The 22,544-nt window shown below is 41.7% G+C and overlaps 1 protein-coding gene across 2 annotated transcripts in view; it reads right to left on the bottom strand.

Annotated features, from left to right (window-relative positions):
- The window catches only part of ADRA1A (adrenoceptor alpha 1A), a 75,796-nt gene that overhangs the window by 29,727 nt on the left and 23,525 nt on the right, over window positions 1-22,544 (bottom strand). The window lies entirely within an intron of this gene.

The following is a 22,544-nucleotide window of genomic DNA, read 5'->3' as shown; positions in this document are numbered from 1 at the left end:
CTCGCATCTGGCAACCATCTAAATGTTCTCTGTATCTATTAGTTTGTTTCTGTTTGTTTATTTTGTTCTTTAGATTCCACATATAAGCAAAATTTCATTGCATCTGTCTTTCTCTGATACTCCACTCAGCACAAGTCCCTCCAGGTCCATCCATGCCACCACAGATGGCAAGAACCCATTCCCTTCCCTGGCTGAGCAATATTCCATTGTATATATGTACCACCTGCTCTTATCCATTCTTCCATCGACAGACACCCAGGTGCTTCCACATCTTGGCCATTGTAAACACTGCTTCAATGAACATACTTATGCATGCATCCTCTCAAAGTAGAGTTTGGGTTTCTTCAGATAAATACTCTGAAGTGGAATTACTGGGTCCTTCTTTGTCTCTTGTTACAGCCTTTGTTTTAAAGTCTATTTCATCTGGTATAAGTATTGCTACTCCAGTTTTTGTTTTTTGTTTTTAAATTTCCATTGTCATGAAATAATTTTTTCCATCCCTTTACACCCTGTCTGTGTGTGTCTTTCAATCTGAAGTGAGTCTCTTGTAGGGAGCATATGTAAGGGTTTTGTTTTCTTATTCATTCAGCCATCCTGTGTCTTTTGAATGCGGCATTTAATCCGTTTACATTACAGTAATTGTTGATAGATATGTAGCTATTGACATTTTATTATTCATACTTTTGATCTTTTTATATTCCATCTTAAAGAAGTCCCTCTAATATTCCTTGTAATACTGGTTTGGTGGTAATGAACTCCTTTAGCTTTTTCTTGTCTGGGAAGCTCTTTATCTGTCCTTCAATTAGAAATAATAGCTTTGCTGGGTAGACTAATCTTGGTTGTAGCTACTTGCTTTTCACTCATTGAATATTTTGTGCCAATTCCTTCTGGCCTGCAAAATTTCTGTTAAGAAATCAGCTGACAATCTTATGGGAGCTCCCTTATAAATTACTAGTTGCCTTTCTCTTGCTGCTTTTAGGATTCTCTCTTTGTCTTTAACCTTTGCCATTCTAATTAATCTGTCTTGGTGTGGACCTGTTTGAATTAATCTTTTTTTGGACTCTCTGCACTTCCTGGGCTTGTATGTCTATTTCTTTTGCCAGGTTACAAAAGTTTTCAGTTATTATTTCTTCAAATCAATTCTCAATTCCTTGCTTTCTCTCTTCTCTGTCTGGTACTGCTATGATGCAAATATTGTTACACTTCATGTTATCTCAGAAGTCTCTTAAACTATCCTCATTTTTTTTTTTTTTTTTTGGATTCTTTTTTCTTTTTGCTGTTCTGATTGGTCATTTTCTGCTACCTTGTCTTCTAGATCATTGATTTGACCCTCTGCTTCATCTAGTCTGCTGGTGATTCCAAATCTTTTATGGTTTCTGAGTCTTTTTTTATGCTTGCTATCTCTTTGTTGAAGTTCTCACTAAGTTCCTTGAGCATCCTTATAACTATTGCTTTGAACTCTGTATCTGGTAGATTGAGTGCCTCCATTTTTAGTTCTTTTTTTCTGGAGTTTTCTCCTGTTCTTTCATTTGGGATGTATTTCTTTGTTTCCTCATTTTGGCTGCCTCTCTGTTTGTTTCTATGTATTAGGTAGATCTGCTATATCCCCCAGTCTTGGCCAGGTGGCCTTGTGTTGTAGGTGCCCTGAGGGCCCAGTGGCACAGTCTCCCTGGTCACCTGCACTGGGGGCTCTAGGAGTGTCCCTTGTGTGGATTTTGTATGCCCTTCTGTTATAGTTGAGCCTTGATTGCTATTAGCATGTCAGTGTGTGAGATTGGCCCTTATGCTGACTTGCTGTGGGCTTTGGGTGCATCCATAGCTCATGGACTGCAATGCAGGGGACTTACCCCATTGAGTGGAATTTGCTCTAGCAGGCTCTGGTTCCTGTTGAGACTGCCCTTTGTTTATGCTGCTTGTGGGGCTAAGTGGGTGGTGTTCTGCTGTAGTCGAAAGCCAACCTACAGGTATGTTGGTTCTGGAGCTTCTTGGGAGGGGCTCCAGTGCAGGCTAAGGTCAGCCCTGCCTGTGACCAGCCAGGGACTACTTGGTAGTAGGTACAAAGTGATCCGCAGTTTTTTGCTGCCTGTTCTAAACCTGGAGGCATGTGGGAAAGGCCATGTAGCACACCAAGAATGGCTGCCACCAGTACTGTGCCTGGGGTAGCTCTGCAAAATGCCAGGACACCCTGAGGCTGGCTGCCACCTGCTAGATCCCTTAAGGTTTAGCCACTGATGAAGCCTCGTGCAGTATGCAAGTTAGGTGAGGCAGGGTCTCAGGGAGTCACAAGAGTGGGAAGACTAGTGGTCACCAGGTTCATGTAAATTCTGGGGCTAGTGGAGCTACTCTGCAAAAATCTCAGAGCACACCATGGCCCGTCACTGCCCACAAGTGAGCTGTGGAACTCTTGATTGTTTTCCAAGAGTGCGATTTGGATGGGGCTGGCTTCTCTTGGAGAAAGTGCCTCTGTAGGTGGGGGAGTTGGGTGGGAAGTGGTCCCAGTGAGTCAGCAGGTTTGAGCTGTGGATCTCAGCAGACCAATCAGATTTAGATTTGGCCGTCAGCGTAGGGGAAGGACTCAACACAGGAAAGAGGGCATCACCCTGCCTGCTGCACAGGAAGAGGACCTCGTACTGGAAAAATGGTGACTTTCCTCAAGTCTGTCCTACAGCCACACAACTCAGAATGCTCCTCGTATGTCTCCGAAACACCCTGAGTTACTGTCCCTCCACTGGATCCCAAGGTGAGTGCCTGGGAGTGATAGAATCTGTGTGCTGGCCCTTTAAGAGGACACCTGGTTTTCTCACCACCTTTCATCCCACCCAGATGGTTGGAATCCCCTCTATTTTTCACAGCCACATGTTGTGGGGGGCCCTGGTACCAGTACTCTGGTCTGGGCAGGCCAGTGTGGGGCTGGGGTCCTTCACTCCTCTTGGGGAAACCTCCACTGCTGTGATATCCCTCCCAGTTCTCAAACGCCGCTCAGAGGTTTGGGGTTAGCCAGTTCCGTGTCTCCACCGCTCCTACCAGTTTTGATGTGGCTTCTTTATGTCCTTAGTTATAAAACTTCTGTTTAGCCAGACTTCAGATGGTTCTCCAGGTTGATTGTTCTATAATTTAGTTGTAATTTTAATTTGTTCATGGAAGGAAGCAGGCACAGTGTTTATATACTCCGCCATCTTGGATCTCCTTAACAGGGTCTTTTGAAGAGCAAAATTTTTTAATTTTGATAAAATACAATGTATTAATTTTTCCTTTTATGAGCAGTGCTTTTGGTGTCAAGTCTTTTGTAGACCTAGATGTCAAAGATTTTCTTCTTTGTGTTTTTCTAAGGGTTTTATACTTTTATGTTTTACATTTAAGTCCACGATCATTTTGAGTCAATTTTTGTATATAAGGTGTGAAGTTTAAGTCAAGGGTCAATTTTTGCCTATGTATGGATGTTCAGTTTCTCCTGTATCATTTGTTGAACTGGCAGTTTTTCCTCCATTGAATTACTTTGCTTTTGTATCTTTGTCAAAAATCCGTTGAGTATATTTGGGTTCTCATTTTGTTTCATTGATCTGTGTTTCTATCCCTCTGCCAACCTACATAGTCTTAATAACTGTCACTATATAATAAGTTTTGAAATTGGATAGAGTGATTCTTCTCACTTTAAAATTCTTTCCATGAGTTTTTGTTTCTCATTTGTTTGTTTTGTTCTTTTGTTGTTTTTGGTTTATATACCACCTATCAGTGAAATCATATGGTTCTCTGCTTTTTCTCTCTGATTTATTTCGAGGGGGGTGGTAGATGAGGGTAAAGGGGATCAAATTTATGGTGATGGAAGGAGAACTGACTCTGGGTGGTGAACACACAATGGGATTTATAGATGATGTAATACAGATTGTACACCTGAAATCTATGTAACTTTACTAACAAATGTCACCCCAATAAACTTTAATTAAAAAATAAATTTTGAAAAAATTCTTTCCAAATGGTTTTAGCTATTCTAATTCGTTTGCTTTTCCGTATAAATTTTAGAAGACTTGTGTATAACTACAAAAAAATCTTGCTAGAATTTTGACAGTGATAATGTTAAACTTGTATGTCAATTTGGAGAGAATTGGTATCTTTACTACGTTGAGCGCATGAACACAATATGTCTCTCATTTATTTAGATCTTTGATTTTTTTTTTAAATTAAAGTTTATTGGGGTGATAATTGTTAGTAAAGTTACATAAGTTTCAGGTGTTCTGATTTCTTTCATCAGCATTTTGTTGTTTTCAGCATACAAATACTGTATTGCATTGTTAGATTTAAACCTAAGTATTTCATATTTATGAGCAATTATAAATGGTATTATATTTTCAGTTTGGTGCCCATGTGCTTATCACTAATATATAAATATACAATTTTTTTGTTTATCTTGTACCCTGAGACCTTGCTGAACCCCCCTTTTAGTTCTAAAAGTTTTTTTAAAAAAATAGATTCCTTGGAATTTTCAACATAGATATCATATCATCTTCAAATAATGACAGTTTTATTTTATTCTGTCTAATATGTATATATTTTCTTTCCTTTTTTTTTTTGCCTTACTGCATGAGCTAGAACTTCCAGCAATATGTTGAATAAAAGCAATGAGAGTGGACATCTTTGCCTTGTTCCTAACCTCAGGTAGAAAGGATTTACTCTTTCACTATTATATTAATGTTGCCTGTAGGTTTGTTGTAGATAATATGTGTCAAATTGAGGATGTTCCTCCATCTATTCCGAGTTTTCTCAGAGTTATCATAACTGTGTTTTTGGATTTTGTCAAGTGCTTTTTTGGCATCAATTGATATAAATGACTTTTCTTCTTTAGTGTGTTAATATGAGTTACATTTATTGATTTACAAATATAAATTAACCATGCATCCTTGGAATAAATCCCTCTTGGAAATGATATGTAATTCTTTTTATATATTGCTGAATTCTATTTGCTATTATTTTGTTAACGATTTTTGAATTATATTTATGAAGGATATGAGACTATTTCTTTCTTCCCTCCCTCCCGCCTTTCTCTTCCTTCCTTAATTTTCTTTCTTTCATACTAGCTCCAAAGTAAGTTGAGAAATGTTCCATCCTTTCTGTTTTCTGGAAGAGATTATGTAGGATTGGTATTAATTCTTCTTTTGATAGAATTCTTCACTGAGACCATCAGGGTCTGAAGATTTCTTTTCTGACAGTTTTTAAGTTATGAATTCAATTTTCTTAATAGTTACAGGGCTATTTAAATTATTTATTTTATATTGAGTGAGTTGTTGTATTTTGCTTTTTTCATAAAATTAGTCCATTTCATCTAGGTTGTCAAATTGATGTGTGTAGAGTTGTTCATAGCATTCCCTTGTTGTTTTGATGTCTTCAGGGTATGTAGTGATACCCTATTTCATTGTTGACATTGGTGATTTACATCTTCTCTTTTTGTTTTTCTTGGTCAGTGTTGCTAGATGTTTGTCAACTTGATTGATCTTTTCAAAGAACCAGCTCACATGTCACTGATTTTCTGTATAGCTTTCCTGTATTAATTTCATTGATTTCTGCTCCTTCTTCTTGCTTTGGATTTCTATTGTTTTTTTAAATGGAAGCTTAGATTATTTAGTTGAGACTTTTCAATTATTGTTTATAATGTGTTATAAACATTTTTAACTTAATTGTTTATAAACTTAATTTTTTATAATGTGTTTATAATGTAAGTATTTCCATCTCAGCACTATATAAGCTGTATCCCACACATTTTGATATATTTTATTTTCATTTTCATTCAGTTCAATATATATTTTTTAAATTTCTGTTGAGACTTCCTCTTTGGTGTATGGATTATTTAGAACTGTGTTGTTTCATTTCCAAGTGTCTAAAGTCTTTCCTGTTATCTTTCTGTTATTGATTTATTTAATTTCATTGTAGTCAGAGACTACATGTATGATTTTTAATTTTACATTGTTGATGTGTGTTTAAGGTATAGAATGTGGCCTATCATGACATATATTCTGTGGATGCTTGAAAAGAGTATGTACTCTGCTGTTATTGAGTGGCATATTTTATAAATGTCAATTAGACAATGTTGATTGATAGTCTGTTGAGTTCTAAATGCTTGCTGATTTTCTGTCTGGCGGTTTTATCAATTGTTAAGAGAGAGGTGTTGAAATCTCCAAGTATATTTGTGGATTTGTCTATTTCTCCTTTAAGTTCTATCAGTGTTTGTTTCACATATGTTATACCTATGTTGTTTGGTACATAAACATTTAGGACTCCTATGTCTCCTTTGTGAATTGACCTGCTTGTCTATGCTCTGAAATATACTTTATCTGATATTAATATAAGCACTCTTGCTTTCTTTTGATTAACGTCTATATGGTCTGTCTTTTTCCATTGTTTTCCTTTCAACTAACACATATCATTTTATTTGAAGTGAGTTCCTTATAGAAAGCATATAGTTGGGTCATGTTTTTTTAAATTCACTCTGCCAAGTCTGTGACATCTGAGGCAAAAAATAAAACTGAGGAAACTTATCACTGCGTTGTTCCTTGGGTCTGAAGATCTCTGACGGGTCTGGCTTCTTCTCTCCATCTTTCAGAATTTTCTTATGTCTATTTTATACATAATACTCAGAATTTTTCGTTGTAATTATTGGGAGGAATAGGTAAAAGTATATCTACTCCATAGTCCAAGAACTAGAAGTCTCTAGTCACATTTTGTAAGCATTTTTTGTTGCTATTTCTCCATGAGAAGTACAGTACAGTATTGGTGTAGAGAGGGAGATTTTTGAGTCAGATTAACCAACATCCACCACTCTTGTGCTATATCTAATCTTGGCAAACGAGCAAACAGCTTACATTCTTCATCTGTAAAAGACTTCATCTATAAAGCTGTAAAGCTGTACTTCATCTGTACTTCATCTGTAAAGCTGTCTCACAAATTGTTTTGAAAGCTAAACAAGAATCTTACATAAAGTGCTTAGCATGTGGCTATTGAGAACTTGAAATACGGCTAGTATGATTGAAGAAGTGAAACTCTTAATTTACTCAACTTTAAGTCATTTAAAGTTACTAGTCACATGTAGCTATTATATTAGACAACACGGACTTACATTGTTATAAACACGGTTAACAACAATTCTCAGGGTTAATGCAGAGTAAGTAAGAATATGGAAAACTGCTTTGAAGACACTGTTATATACAATCTAATTGATATTTGTAGTCAGTACAATAACTCAAGGAAGTTTTGGGTACACGTCAGGAAAGTTTTTTCCCCTTTCCGAAAGAGAACTGACATTTCTTGTTATAGGCATGAATAGAAGAGTAAATATTAATACCAGCAAGACATGAATAAAATGAGGGAGAATGGCCACAGGAAGCAAAACATATGGCTAGCCTTTCTTCAAAGTGTGCTTCTTTCTGTGACGTACTCGTATGGCCACACAGCACGGCATCTACCTTTCACACTCTGTCACTCGATGAGCTCCAACCTACATGGCGGCTCTGCTAGGGGCTGGGCATGGGTAGCAATTTTCATCTCTTTCCTCCTGGGCCATCACTTCACAGAATTCATGATGGAGATATGTCACCAATGGGAATGTGTTCTGCCATGAAAAACTGCTACCTGGTGCGTCCTATCTTTGATTCCCCCAAAAAAAGTATCCAAGGGAAGAAGATGGGGTTCATTGACAGGTAGCTCACGATTCCCCCATGACAGATGTGAATTCCAGGAAGCAAGACAACCTTCCCTTCATCCTGGAAATGAGGACAAGGGATAGACCAGGATGGATATCAGGCTGCCAAGGTTCTCAAAATATTTGTGCCACAAATGATCTACATGACAGCAGGAAACTCAGCTCCCTCTCTTCCTGTACAGAATGGAGGATCAGAACTCAATGGCCCAAGACCCTCAGCAAAATTATAATTCCATTATTTACACCTGACCTTGGTACATTTTGGGGACTACAAGGAAATCACTCCCTGACGTATATTATGATTGCAGATGTAGCGATGAGGAACCATGAGAGGCAATAAGACCATGATTTGGTCAAAGCCTTACAGTAAGATGGCGGCAGAACTGGAAACAAAATCTTTGAACTCTAAGCCTTCAGGTCTTTGCCCCATACCATGTTGTTCTGAGCTTATTTGGCAGAAAGTATTGCTCAGGGATGAAAAACAGACTGCCTAATGAATAGATCTGCTTCCCTCTCCTTTCACTGCCCCTCCTTGCTCAACCCCCACACCTATTCACACAAGCTCTGGTTTGGATGTGTAGGAAAGAGAAGAAAAGCAGAATAAAAGAGGAAGGAAGCAAAATAAAAAAGGGAGAAAAGGGTAGAAAGGATGCTTAATCTGTAGAGAAAGAAAGGCACTTATTTTCCGGAAGAGCCAGCATCTTCACAGAATCACAAACACTTAAAGAAAGTGAAAACAGAGAGGTGAAGTGACTTGTTCAAGGTAACACAGGTCTGGTTAGTAAGAAGACACTAACAATGGACAGCAGATCCTGTGAATTACTGCCAATTAGATTTCCGATCCCCGCTCTGTTGCTCTCCAGTTGGGGAACCTTGGTCAGGGCAGACTTTCTGAATTACATTTTTCTCATCTCTCTAAAGGGGCTCAGGACACAAACATCATAGGGTTATAGTGAGGATTAAATGAGACAATGTGTGTACCATGGCTGTCCAAGATAGGAACATAATAGAAGAGAAAAATTTATTAGTTTGGACTAGAACCCAGATACTCTGTTTCAACCAAGTGATCTTCCCTTGATAACATGCGACCCCTCCTCTTTCCTGCCTCCTACCCAATGCCAGCTCATTCCCTTAAGCCCTCTAATTAGCTAAATAAAGACTGCAGACAGGACCTATGTAAAAAAAAAAAAAAAAAAATGCTCTCCGAGCCAAGTGAAATCCCCAGGGAAGTGAAGAAACCCACATGGGCAATTACCACAGCATCATTTCATTTCCTCGGTGTGACTAATACCCAGAGAAAGTCACTTAAATGCTAATTGCAGGAGAACGGGTAGAAATCACGTGAAATGAGCCCATCTTCATTTCTGGGGAAAAGCTCTCTGATCCATGGGCATGCTTGCTTCTTCATCTTCCACAGAAAGAGAGTGCGGCTTCCATTTCCGATTGGACGTTGGGTTTCAATCGCATTCATGGTTGTTTTTAATTGGCTGGCAGATTCATGGCCTGGAACTGAATTACCAGCACAACAATGTGCCAGCTCCATTCTGTCAGCGTTTGATTTTTCTGAATTCAAGCCCTGGATCAAACAGGGACGCCTGCATGCTGCAGAGAAGCCAGCGACACCCACACGTCTCACCTTCAGCTTGCTAGACCTTCCAGGGCCTCTGTCCCCACTTCTATGCTGAGGGAGGGGCAGGGGAGAGCTCCTTTAGGAGGGTTTTAGGCGATCTCTTCCCTGAGGGCTACTGTAAATCATCATTGGCCCCACTTTCTTATCTGCCACTTCCCTACTGCAGCTGCACTTTCTTTTCCTTTTCTCTTCTCCGTCCTGCCTTGTAACCAGACTTCCATTCAACACCACAATGACAGTTCGGTTGTTTTGTTTGTTTGTTTGCTTGTTTTACGAAAGGTAGAAGGCAAAGAAGATTGATTTCCTTCGTTTCTTAATTCTGCTCTACTTTCTTACCTGCACAGTGACCATGAGCACCTCGCACGGGTCGTCCGAGGGTCTCTCACTCCCCCAATGCCCTATTCAGCCCCACCCACAACTGTCAGCCGTTCTCATCAAAATTTCTAACTCCTCCTACTTAAGTCCTATTTATTCCCTAAGTCCAAGGTCAGGTACCACCTCTTCAAAACATCTTCCTTAACTACATCAGCCCTCACACAACTCCCATCACTTCTTTAGGAAAAAAACAAAGTTTAGTTCATAATTATATAGAAATTGTATTGTCATGTAATTGAGACTCCCCGTCCTGACTTAATGATCCTTCCGGGAGGGGACCAAATCTCCCATCTCACTGTATGCTCTGCAGGTGTCCTGTTCTATCCTAGGCACAGAGCAGTTTCCCTGTTTGATACCTGCTTACAACAGAAAACCCATTTCTGAGTTCCACACACTGGTGTTTGCATGAGGGCATGAGCTTGGTAAACCACAGTGTGGGGACGGAGCCAGGAGTGCAGTTTCCAGGCTCTCGCCCTCACGTGGAAAGGTGCTCACTCGGGTAGTAAATGGCCATCAACTGGACTGGATGGCCATCAGCTGTGGCTAGTTGGCTGTCAGCTGTAACCAGTGAGCCATTGGCCACTAATATAACTGCCGTGGCTATGCTAGCAGAAAATGGGGGGCTAGCAAGAAGATGGTGGCTGAGCTAGCAAGAACAGATTGCAGTTAGCATGGTGGATTGCAGTTAGCAAGTAAGGTTGGTTGGCAGAGAAGCAGACAGTAGGCTGCGGATCGTGTGGCTCCTGCTTCTTGTGTCTCCAACCCAGCAGCCAGCGAGAATATAGTGGTATGACTCCCCTATCTATGGCTCCGTGGGTGTTCCTTTTTGGCCTCACCATATCCTGCGTTCTTATGTGGGGAGCAGGACCAGAGACCCCACATGACACACAGAAACAGCTTTCTATGGTGCAATGGTTCAGTTTAACCCAGGACACACTTCCTGAATTCCTCCAATGTTCCGGGTCCTGAGTTGGCCACTGGCCATATCAGAAACACATCCTGGAGCAGTCTTTACCTCTTTGTAAGAAGATAGCCAACCAATCTACAAGCTGGCCTTATTCTCATCAGTGTAAACAGGGTGCATTCCAGCTAAGCCAGTACTTCAGCTGTCAAGTTCAATTACCTTCTGTGACCTTCCTCAGACTGTGTAACCATCAGACTGTGTAACCTCAGATTGTGCTTCCTAAGACAGTGAAATTAGGAATGTTAGAGTAATTGAGTGAGATGATTGTTTTAGGGGATATTTTGAATCTATTTCCAACTGGCAGCTGGATGCTTCTGGTTCGCAAGCAGCTCTTGTGCATGCCACATTCAGGGACCCAGGCTCCTTCCACCTGTGACTCTGCCACACCCTGAGGCCTGGGGGTGACTTGCATCTAGGAGGCAATGGCAGGGCTACCTTATGACTTTCGTGGCTCTAGCTACTTTTGATTTCATGGGCCTCTTCTTCCATACAAAACATTAAAGATTATAATTATGATTCTGTGGGTATGAAGATGAATATGTTGTGTATTCATACATTTTCTTTGACCTAAACGTTTGTTTTGTAATTCTGATTTTAAAGAGATTAAAACATGGCCATAAGCCCTTAAAAGTATCATGGTTCCTAGAAATGGCACTCATGTAAGTCTGTGCTTATGTCTTCCTGATCTGAACCTCTCTAGTGCTGGTCTGCCCCATGCCCTGGGCACCCAGCTTATGCTGCCTCCCTTTGCCCATGGATATGCACCCGTCAGCCTCACCAGACAGACAGCAGGGTTTTGAGCTTTTTGGTGCTATCGCACGCGTTGCACAGTGAGTGTCTTGCCTAGAGCTAAGGCTCTGGATGTATCCATGACACAGCTGTGCACAATTTGGGAACCTCCTTAGTTCACGAACCTTAGTTTCTTCATCAGTAAAGGGGAGTTAAAGGTACTGAATCCCTCTCAATGTACTGATGTGAGGATGAAATGAGATGATTCCTATTTAATACAGCATCCAGCGCATGGTACGCACTAAATGAATACTCACATTATTTATCATCGTGATTTAACGTGACAATAACTTATACAATACTTGGGATTTCCAAGAACTGCCATAGGATGATACCACAGCGGTAGTTTTCATGTCTCCTTGCAGCCAAAGCTTGTTTATGGAAAATGTAGAGGTTTACCAGAAAGGTTTTGGAATAAGACCGATGTGGATTTAAATCCTATTCTGCCTCTCACCGAGCTGGGTGACATGTGACACATATTTATTCTGAGACTTTGTTTTCTCCTAAATCATAATAGCACTTACTTCACAAGTACTGAAAAACTGCCCTGGGTCTCCTGTCATCAGGCCGCCTTTCCTTTTTGTTGAGGAAGATTAGTGCCTAAAGGAATACTTGCCACTTGCCTGGTGTTACAAAAGCCTCTAAGTCCTCACAGGAGACCAGAAGATTTGGTGCTAAGCTCAAGAACACTAGCTTCCTTCCCCGGTCCCTATTTTCTTAAAATAAAAACACTGTACACCTGGAAGGGGTAAGCCTCAGTCCTTCCTCAGTCATTAACGACTTCACATGCATGTGCTTCTTGTCTGCAGGCTCCATCAGCTGGTGGAGGGAGGATTTAAAAATGCAGGGCTGGGGGCAGAAAGCCTGGGATGCTGAGGACTGATTTTGTTCTTTCTTTAAATATATGTGTGTTGTTGTTGTCATTTTCCTGTGATACTGGCATTGCCATGGTATGCTGAAGTCCTCCCAATTTTACAGTGATTCCATTCCCTGTAGAATTCTACTCGACCAAATGAAATCATAGGGTGTGAATGTCAATTCTGCAAGTTTTTGCGGGCAGCAGCCTAACAGTTAATGGACCTAAACATTGGAAATGCCAGTCATGCCTGTTGCCTAGTGAGCACTTATATTTGCTAGGGACACGTCATAACCACACGTAGGACACCTTGAGGGAAAGCCCGGGACCTGATCCTAGTCCTGCCTTTGCCACATACCGGCTCTAAGAGCCGCATCACTTAATCTTAGGATCCCTCCACTTCTGTTTCTTTCTTTACATTTGAATCATAACAATACCTGTCGTATAGGGCTGTATGCATGAGGCAGTGCATGTCAAGTGTATGGTGTCTGGCACATAATAATTTTGCAAAAGCATCATATCTCAGTACAGCAGAGCCACACTACATCAATGATTGCTGGAAGCTGTGAAACACACTAAGAATGGTGGTGCTTTCCAGCTGTCACCTGAGCTGGGAATTGAACCATCACCCACAGTGATCTGTAGAGCCACCAGCAGCCTGCCTGCCTTCCCTGCTGGCAAATCCAGAGTCTGAATAAACCCTACTGGATTCAAGACCTTATGACGAGGGGGAAATATAGGTCTAACAAGAAAATGACCACAAAACAGGGCAAATTCTAAGGGCTATTAACAGTATCCATAAAACAAAGATGCCTAGGAAAGGAACAACAGGAAGACAAGACAGTTCCCGAAGAACATTCTAAAAAATGAGAAAAATCAAGAGATAGGCACGTTCCTTAAAACAAAGAACAAATATTGCAAAGATTCCAATTAATCTCATATTTTTAATAAATATAGTAATCCGAATGCAGTTTTCCGTGGCACTTAAAATTATGGTACAAATTACACCTGAAGAAAAAAATGGCAAGGGAAAGATGGATGATTCAATAAATGGAGAAAGAAAACAACAATGACAACAAATGAACAATAGGCAATATGATAAAATGCTGAATCACGTATCAAAGCAATGCAGCTGGAAATCCCATGATCCTTGACCCCACTTCTGAACACAGGGAGCCCGCATTTGGAGTTTATTATGAACATGGGCACAGAGGCAGCAACGAGACTCAGATGAGCCTCACAGAAAATTAAAGCCTAAAAAAATATCAGTGATTCCATAACACGTCGCTCCACTTATGGACAATCCTCCGTACTCCTCCTCGTAAGTGTCTTCAGAGGAAATACTAAAAAATCCTGATCTAAGGTGCGGGTAAGCTGAGCAGAGACTGAGTTATTAGGGAAGCCGTAGCTCCATGTTCTTAAATGCCCAGAGTATGGAGGGAGGGCTGGATTGGGGTATTGCAGAAAGAAGGAATGCCAGATGCTTGAGGAGAACATCAGTGTGTATGAAAGAGCCTCTCATAGACTCGATTCGACGATCTATGTCGGAACCCCAGGGACTCACCCCAGCCCCATAAGGCAGAATTTTGGGGGCTGGGGAGCTATGCATTTAATAAGCTTCCTCACCAAAGTTTGAGAAACACCACTTTAGCTCCTCCCATCCAGAGCTGTCCCTGCCAGACACCAAGGGGTGCTCTTGGGTAGGGCCTGTTGGTCCCATTTTGGGAGATGGAAGGCTGGGTCAACATTCACGACCACTATTAACAAAAGATGCTTCATGGCTTATTTCATCTGCACTTGTCTTCAAACCTTGGAGACAGCCATGGATAGATACCCTTCTTTCAAAGAAAGGGGAGGAACTGAAGGAATTTGGCAGTGAAATTGTGACGCTTCTACAATCTCACTCTTGTCAGACTGGATCTGAGCCTTGCATTCTTCTGCTATCTCCATAACCCCAAACCTTAGTCATCAGGATTCCTTTGTTCTTGAGTGTGAAGATGACACGTGTCTGGACCATTGGGAAATGGCCGTGAAAGAATGAAGCTCTGGAGCCAGACAGTATTTTTTTAACACAAAAAGGAGAAGAATTAACCGAAGGTAAAACCAAAGATGGTTTGGCTAGAGGGACAGCGCAGCCAAACCTTCATCAGTATATCTATGGCAAGAGTTTGCAAAGATGATGGTTTACTTAAGGAATTAACTGAGAAGTAAGCTGTTCTGCCCACAGAACATTGCATTTCAGCTGCCAAAACTCCAATTATTTTCCTACCCTGCGATGATCCTAGGAAAACAATGGACCATGTTCTACCACAGGGCCAACTCCTCCCTCTGGACATTGTGTTACCTCCTTCAGAATATTAAATTATGATTCTGCAGCCTCTCAGAACTGACCTGGGTTGCTGCAGTAGCCTTCCAGATAGGGTCAGCTCCTCTCTCTCTCTCTCTCTCTCTCTCTCTCTCTCTCTCTCTCTCTCCCCCTCCCTCCCTCTTTCTCTCTCTCACCCCCGTCCCTCTCTCACACACACCCACCCATTAGCCTCTTTATGATTTTCACAAGATTAAAGGATTTGATGAAAGCCCAAGATAGTGGTCTTCATCAGTGACTTTGTTCTCACTGATACACTGGTACTTCCTGAACTTCGGGAGACTGAGGTCTCTTATACCACTCCAGAGAGGAGCCTGGGATGGAGGAGGGGAGGCTCTGGAGCATGGGTCTCTAGAGCTGTAACCCAATCACGTATCCTTGGCAGCTAAGGCCAGATCCGCTGCTGACTTGTCGAACTCTAACATGGATGTTAAGAAGATTAAAATCATAGCATGCCTAACACAGCTAATAAGAAAGATTTAAAACAATTGGTAAAAATAGATTGAGTTATGAAATGCTTATTAGGGATAATAATTCTGTGTCACAATAACAGCGTATAGGGTCAGCTTCATTCCACACACCAAAAAGAGGAGAGGAGATACAGACGATGCGGAGGCAGGGAGGGACAGCGTCTGCAACGCTCCAGGCCCAGCACCCAGCCAGGCAGCAGAGACACATCTTCCAGGCAACCAGCTCCCCACCACAAACCATCACTGATCGTGGCCAGTCTGGAAAGGGTGCAGTCACAGGGTTGCCCGTTCACATCCGATGTCTTGAATATTGGAGGAGGTGCATGTGTCTGCCCAAATATCCTAGATGGATTTTCCTCAGTTTAAGAATAGTTACCTCAGTCTTCCCCCTTTCCGGCTTGGGCACATCAGCGACAGGCCAGTTCTCTTCCTGATTGTTTTTAGGGACAAGAAGAGCATAATTCCTCCTGTAGGGAACTAGCTAAGGACGCTGTGGGGGTCTGGGGGAGCAGGCCCCATGCAGCTTCCTCCCCTGCCCATCCTTGCCCCACCTTTGCCCTCCAAAGAGCCTTCTCATGGCCTTGGCTTGTGCTGGCAGCAGCACCAGTCCCTGGGCTGTGTGCTCCCTGCCCTGTGCAGCCACATGTTCCAGGCTGGTTAGAACAGGAGAAGAGGTTCTGCTGGTCTGTACTCCATATTTCTCGTCCATCTGGAGGAAGGAGCCACCTGGAGGCCAAAGGACTTTCTCAAGCCCATCAACCTTGTTTTCCCCTCACGAAACTCTCCTTCCTTTCAACAGGGAAGGGACAAGTTGGATCTGCATCAAGAAATGATGACGATCTGAACGAAGACCTGATCAAAGATTAAACCTCTGACCTTAGGGTGGGAACATAAGCAGCAGGGAAGTCTCCTACATTACTGGTGAAATGGTATAACAGAGTCTTAAGAAGGGTAGCTTAAGAAGGGCAACACCTGTGAAATTCAAAGCACGTACCCCCTTTAAACTAACAGTCCCCACTTTGGAATCTGTCCCATAGAAGCTAAAGCACCTGTATGTGGAAGCGTCTCTGTAAGCAACATGCACCATTTGGGGGCAGAAGCCTGGAAACTGAGTGACTGCCCATTGACAGAGGAACGAATGAATGCAACAGACAACAGATGGCTTTCCTAGAGAAGTAAATGAACAGAGCAAAAGTGCAGGCAGATACAAAACAGCTTGTGAACACGTGTTTTCTTGGGAGAAGTCAGTGGGGCTGGTGTTGGTGTATAAGACAAGAGATGGTGGAGGAGTTGGGAAAAAACCAAAAAAACAACTCCACAAAGATGACACTAAAATTTTAAGTAGATTGTGTACGTCAAGGAAGTGGAGTGAGATATAGACTATGGGAAAGTCGACTCCAAGATGGAGGTTTGTCTGCAGGAGGCTTATGGGATGAACCCTCAGGATCACACCTGTGGGGAGTGGAGCAAGCTGGGCTTCAGCCAATCCCAGTGGAGCTGAGAGTGCTCTGAGTGGTTGTCCCAAGTTAGTATGAAGACCAGGCATTGCACACGTGCTCCCATCAGCAGCAGGTGATCACGAGGTGAGACTGAACTGTGAGCTGTGAGCCATCGGCACGCCCAGCTCTGGGGGGATGAGCACTGCCGTCATTGAGAGAAGGGACCCGATAGCACAGCATCCATTGCACGGGGGCGTGGTCACTTTTATGCATGTTTGTGAAATCATAGCTATAGTGTGTGCGTGCAGTTGTACAAAGAAAAAGAATAAGCAGAAGGAAAGAGCAGCCTCTTTCACTCTTGGATTCTACGTTTATCTCTAACACCGGTAATTCTAGGCCTCACCAGACTCCATACCAAGGGCAAACAGAGGTGACTCCAGCCTGGGCAGTTCGGGTGGTAATACTGCCTGATGATTTCCCCTGACCTGGTCACAATGGAAACCAGGCGCCCAGCCCCACAGCTGAGCTAACCTCCGCTCTTGAGAACTCTGACCGCCTTCTATTTTTGAACGGGTTGGAAATAGAACCAAGGGATATATTTTGTCTGCCTTTTGCTTGTCGGGGTTGGGTATCTTGAATATGGGTTCAAGTTGAAATTAAGCATAAAATACCAAGTCAAGAACTCAGAAGGACACCCTGCTGAGTGATATAGGGTGCTGTAAAATTGAGGCAATTGCTCTGACCCAGCACTAACTAGGAAGCCCTTAGGGACCCTTGAGACCAATTAAGATTTTCTAAAAAATGTAGGAACTTCATAATTAGACATACAATTAGTCACTCAATCTCAACTTCTCTTTCTTGCACCATATAACTGAGGCAAAACAGAGACAAGGTATTCAACTTGCATTTTTCTTCCACGGTTGTTTTTCAGTCATCTGAATGAGATTTTACTTCTATCAGCAAGTGTTTGAGGAATAATGGAGAGGCACAGAGCCTCAAAGTTCTGTGTTTTTGTTGAAATGGAAGATTCAGCCACTTGCCATGTTCCATCTTCATTCATTTAACATTGTTCTGGAAACAATAGCTAACGCAATTAGCCAAGAAAAAGGTGATTTAGACATATTGGAAAGGAGGACCAGAGTTAGTAAGTGTAGATGAATAACTTTTTATACTTGGGTAACCCAAAAGAATTAGAACTGTAATAAGAAAGCAGGAAGGTAACTGGTTAAACATTAAATATATTAAAATCTATAGCTTTCTTATATACCAGCAATAATTAGAATTAGCATGTAGTGGTGGACAAGATTCCATTCAGTGACAATAAAAATATAAAATACCCAGGAAAACATTTAACAAGAAATGCAGAGAATGAACAGAGAGAAAGCTACAAAAATTAACTGACTTAAGTGAAGTGATTCATTCTTTATGGGAATTCTTTATCAATTTTGTTCATTTTAATATATAAGATAACAGAATTCCAACCAAGTTTATTTAGAACTAGACAGTTCTAAATTTCATCTGGAGGGTTACGTGTGGATGAAAAGCCAAAATGAGATGGGGAAGTGTCCCATTCGATGCTAGGATATATTTTAAATTATATTAACTTATAAATATCGATACCAAAACAGAAAGCAGGCTGTCTGCTGATCATTCAGCCACTTCTGATGCATCCAGACGTGGAAATTGGCATTCTCTCCTTCCTCCGTTGGCCATGGCCTCTTGTGAATGTTATTTCATCTCATGGTTATCTCCACCCTGGACCCATCAGCCCAGGAAAAGATCCATGAGCTCCGTGGTCTGTGGCCCCATCTTAGGAAAAGCAGTTGTAGCCCTATGCGTTGGACTTTTATTTCTTTTGATGATACTGAGTGAGTTTCCAAGGTCAGACATCAGAGCATGTCCTCTGTGTCTACAGGACATCAACCATCTGGGAGAGAAGTAACCCATCCAGTTGGAACGGACTCATGTTTTCCACTTCCTGTTGGCCTTTCTCTGCTTAGGTAAAACATGAGGACTCGTAATTTCCCAATTGTCTCCTGGTCTTTTGATATCTCACATACCGTAGCTTCTCGCACCATCTGTGTGTAGGGCCAGTTTTTTCCCAATCCATTGTGCACCAGTACTTTTTAAAATGTAATAAAATTAAATGACTAAAAATGAAATTTAAAAACACAAGGAAATAAAAGGCCCAATTATTATTATTATATTCAACAGACATAAAATGACTCGGCCACATTGCTATAAATGTCTCTAAACACTCTCTTCACAGACCACTGACAAGCCATTGGCCGCTGGGCACCTGTCCACCGACTGCACTGTTCTAACCTCATCACCGACAGACTGGCTACCACTTTAGCTAAGGATTCTTCACACCCTGTCGTCTATGTAACAAGATGATCTTACATCTTTATAACACTTAACTTTTTATTGCACTCAAATCTTTTCCCTCACATGACTCACCAATACTCTTCTGAGGTAATTGGAGCAGCTTTTAAACAAATCCCATTTGTCAGGGAAGAAATGCAGATCCTTGTGGAGATATTCAGTAATGCGCCCAAAGTGGTTAGTGACGAAGCTGGAACTCACCTGGTGTTCTGATTCATGATCTCAGGTTGTTCCCACTCCTTAACTGAGCCATATCTGGGTCGATGAACTGGATGCTGATCTACTCAGTGAGTCTATTCCCACGGCCCTGGCCAACAATGCATTTTCAGTGCTAATACCGGAAAAGTCCCTTTCTACCTTCCTTGAGCCCACATCCTTGAAGAGAAAGCCCACCAAATTGTCCAGAGCCCTTGGGCTAATGATACTGCTAGACTGCATAGCTGCGTTAGTAGAAAATTTTTGAATGCTCCATAGTTCTCCAAAACAGTAGCAAATATCAAACTGCAGCAATGTTACTATTATAAAGATTCTCATTCAGCTCTTTAAGAAGAGAAGTGTAGCAAATTATTCAGGCTACATGGCCATAACCAATGTGGCATCGCACACTTTCTCGCTGTTGTCTAAAACTGTAGGTGCATTAAGCAAGAGCTAATGAGTCGCCTCTTGTATGCCAAGTTTGCAAATTAAACTACAATGAGATCTCTGAAATTTCAAACAGAATCTCTACCGAAAAAAACACAGTTAACAGGAGAAGTGCTAAGAGTCACGTTCAAGTCTGCAATAGCCCTCGGGTACTCCACTGGATAGCCTGAGGGCTGAATGATATCCACAGTGGACATGTTTTACAGGACAAGAAAACAAAGGTTCACTTTATAAAACAATTTTGCAATGGCTGTCTCTTCGCTCACCCCAATGAGCTAACGTATATGGACAAGATGTATCGTATCTATGGCTCAGAATGTTCCCACCTTTGCTGGCATTGATTCCTATCCTGACATATTACTTTAGTCTCTGTCAAAGCAACTCAGAGGACAGGGAAATAGAAGCGTCTTTAAGTTGTGGAAGCAATGCAATGTAGAATTAGGACAACTCAGATTTTTTTCTTTCTTTCTTTTTTGTTTTTGGCTTGAGTTGTTCCCGTTGGCTGTCTATACTGATCACAAGACTCCTGTTTCTTAGGGCTGTGTAAAGTGAAGCCCATAACTGCCTACAAAGCAGGACAGACGTTCATACAGATGTTTCACACCATGTTTTCTTTTCCGGCACCAAAAGAAACTTGGAGAATTTCTTTAGTTTATAAGACCACATTTAACTACTTGGGATAATTGAATTTTTTTCCCTTTTATATTTAAATATGTAACAACACGAGGCCCAGGCCGGTTTTTGCCTGACTTTATCTACATCTAAAGAAGCAAAGTTCAATGAGTTTAGAGATCCAGGTCACCTTCCAAGTCTTTGTGACAGGTAGAAAACCCAAATGCTTGGTTCTGCTATTCATCCAAAATATGACACAGCTGGTCAGGATCTCGCACTCTTCACTGAGACCAGACTTATCACCTCACATGTCGAACTGGACTTTGAGTTTCTTTAATTCAACAAATATTTATTCCGCAATTACTACTGTGCTTAGGCCCTGCGGATTCAAAGCTGACTTAGACTGACGCAGGTTAAGCCCATGGAATACAATTTAGAGCTTAAGAGATGATCATCTAAGCCAACCCTGTCATTCTGCTGATGAAGAATTGAGACCTAGGGGAAGGAACCTTCCCAGAGTCACATAATAAGCAAGTATGAACCTTCAAAAGTTATACTTCTAAACCAGGGTAATTCAAAAGTTTGAAATCAGGGTTAATATGTAGGCGCTATTACTATCAAAGAAATGGTAGAATATGTAAGTATGGTATGCATATCCCTACCCTGGTAACTTTCAGGCTCAGTTGTCAACCCATTTCTCACCCTGGAGGCAGCATGCTCAGCTGTCTGCACAGTCTGCCCAGGGCTACCCCCTCATATAAACCGCCTGTGGAGCCTCCAATATGTCCTTTTTTTCCTGAAGACAGAGTCAAGGCCACGATGATCCCTCACGATGTTCTCAGCTCTCTTCTAAGTAAGTCAAATATTCACCTAGTGTAATAAAGTCCATGTTTTCACATTCAAGATTTTTATAATCTAGGGAGATATCAAAACAGATTTGCATGCAGAGGTATTTAAGAACTATGCTATAATTATATGCATGCTAATTATATTAATAGACTATGGATAACGCTAGCTAGTCAAGTCACTTCTTTCATGAAGCCTTTTTTGACAGCCTGTCCCTAAAGTTGGGAAAGCAACCTCTTCTCACACTATGCCTGTGTAATTATCATAGCCCTTTATTGGGCTCTGTTACCTGTCAGTCTCTACCTTGAGTCAGGTGGAGGGTCTGCTTGTGTTGGCCACCCAAGAGGCTGTCAATATGTTTCTTTCCACAAAGGGAATGAAAGATATTTGAGATCCTAGTCCACTCTGGGGTGGCTTTCCAGAAGAGGAAAGCTGGGATTTGTTTTAAGAAATGGAAATGAGGCATAAGAAGTGAAAAGAGGCATATGTCTTCCTTCACTACGCCTAGAAAATAGGAGTGGAAGTTGGGGTGGGGGTGGTGAGAAGGGCGTCGGGGAGAGGAGAGGCACAGGTTCTTAGGATTGTCCCATGATTGGAGAAAAGTTCTCAGGGGCAGGTTCAGTCTGCCAAGGTCAAGGACAAGAAAAGGAACAGAAGTTCTGACTCTGGGCACAACTTCATTTGCGCCTTCATGCCATATGTCCTCCATACAAGACACCTTTGTACCGAGCTTTGCGGTGACCTTGGGAAATCACTTCCATCTGGAAGCCTGGGTGAGTCCCAGGAAGGCAATATGCAAGTTCTCCAGTTTGCATTTGGCCGGGACTGTTGAATCTACATTCTAACCCTTATGAAACACTATTGCCCAAGAGAACTCGGATGGATGCAACATTAGTAAATCAAAAGCTATAATTCCCTTCCGATGCGCACAGTTAGAGAACTTACAGTTGGATTCAGCTGATGGTCTGACTTTGAGACGATGGCCCCCTCTGGGATGCTCTGGGCGCTTGGTCAACACAGTAGCAAAGAGCAGGGGTTTGGGAAGGTGGGTGGGAGAGGATGTTGCATACAATATTTTTCTTTCTGGTAATTGTCCCTGGAGTTCCATTTGATAGTGACACCTGAACTTTGTGACATAGTTGGGTTCTGCTCCACTGGCTTTTGTACAAAAAACATGATGCAAACCAGCTGGGGTAAAAGCAGTTACCATGGTAACCACAGACTTGGGTTTGGAAAGTAAAAGTGTTATTTACGATGACCACAGCTATGGTTTGTACCAATGCACTTCCTGGGAAGTTTCTTTTTGTCCTGAACTTTTGCATTCCTTTTTTTTTTTTTTCTGCCCTGCGGAATTTGGCAAAAGAAAAATTTTAAATCAGATTGGAAATATTACCTTCCCAGTTAAATAGCTAAAACAGGAGGTCTTGATTTATTCAAACCATATTCGTCGAAGACAAATTTAACTCTAAATGGAGAAACTGCTT

Source organism: Rhinolophus ferrumequinum, chromosome 18, assembly GCF_004115265.2.
Source record: "Rhinolophus ferrumequinum isolate MPI-CBG mRhiFer1 chromosome 18, mRhiFer1_v1.p, whole genome shotgun sequence".
Classification (NCBI taxonomy): Eukaryota; Metazoa; Chordata; class Mammalia; order Chiroptera; family Rhinolophidae; genus Rhinolophus; species Rhinolophus ferrumequinum.
The sequence above is the reverse complement of the archived record's forward strand: the minus strand, read 5'-3'. Positions and strand labels throughout refer to the sequence as shown.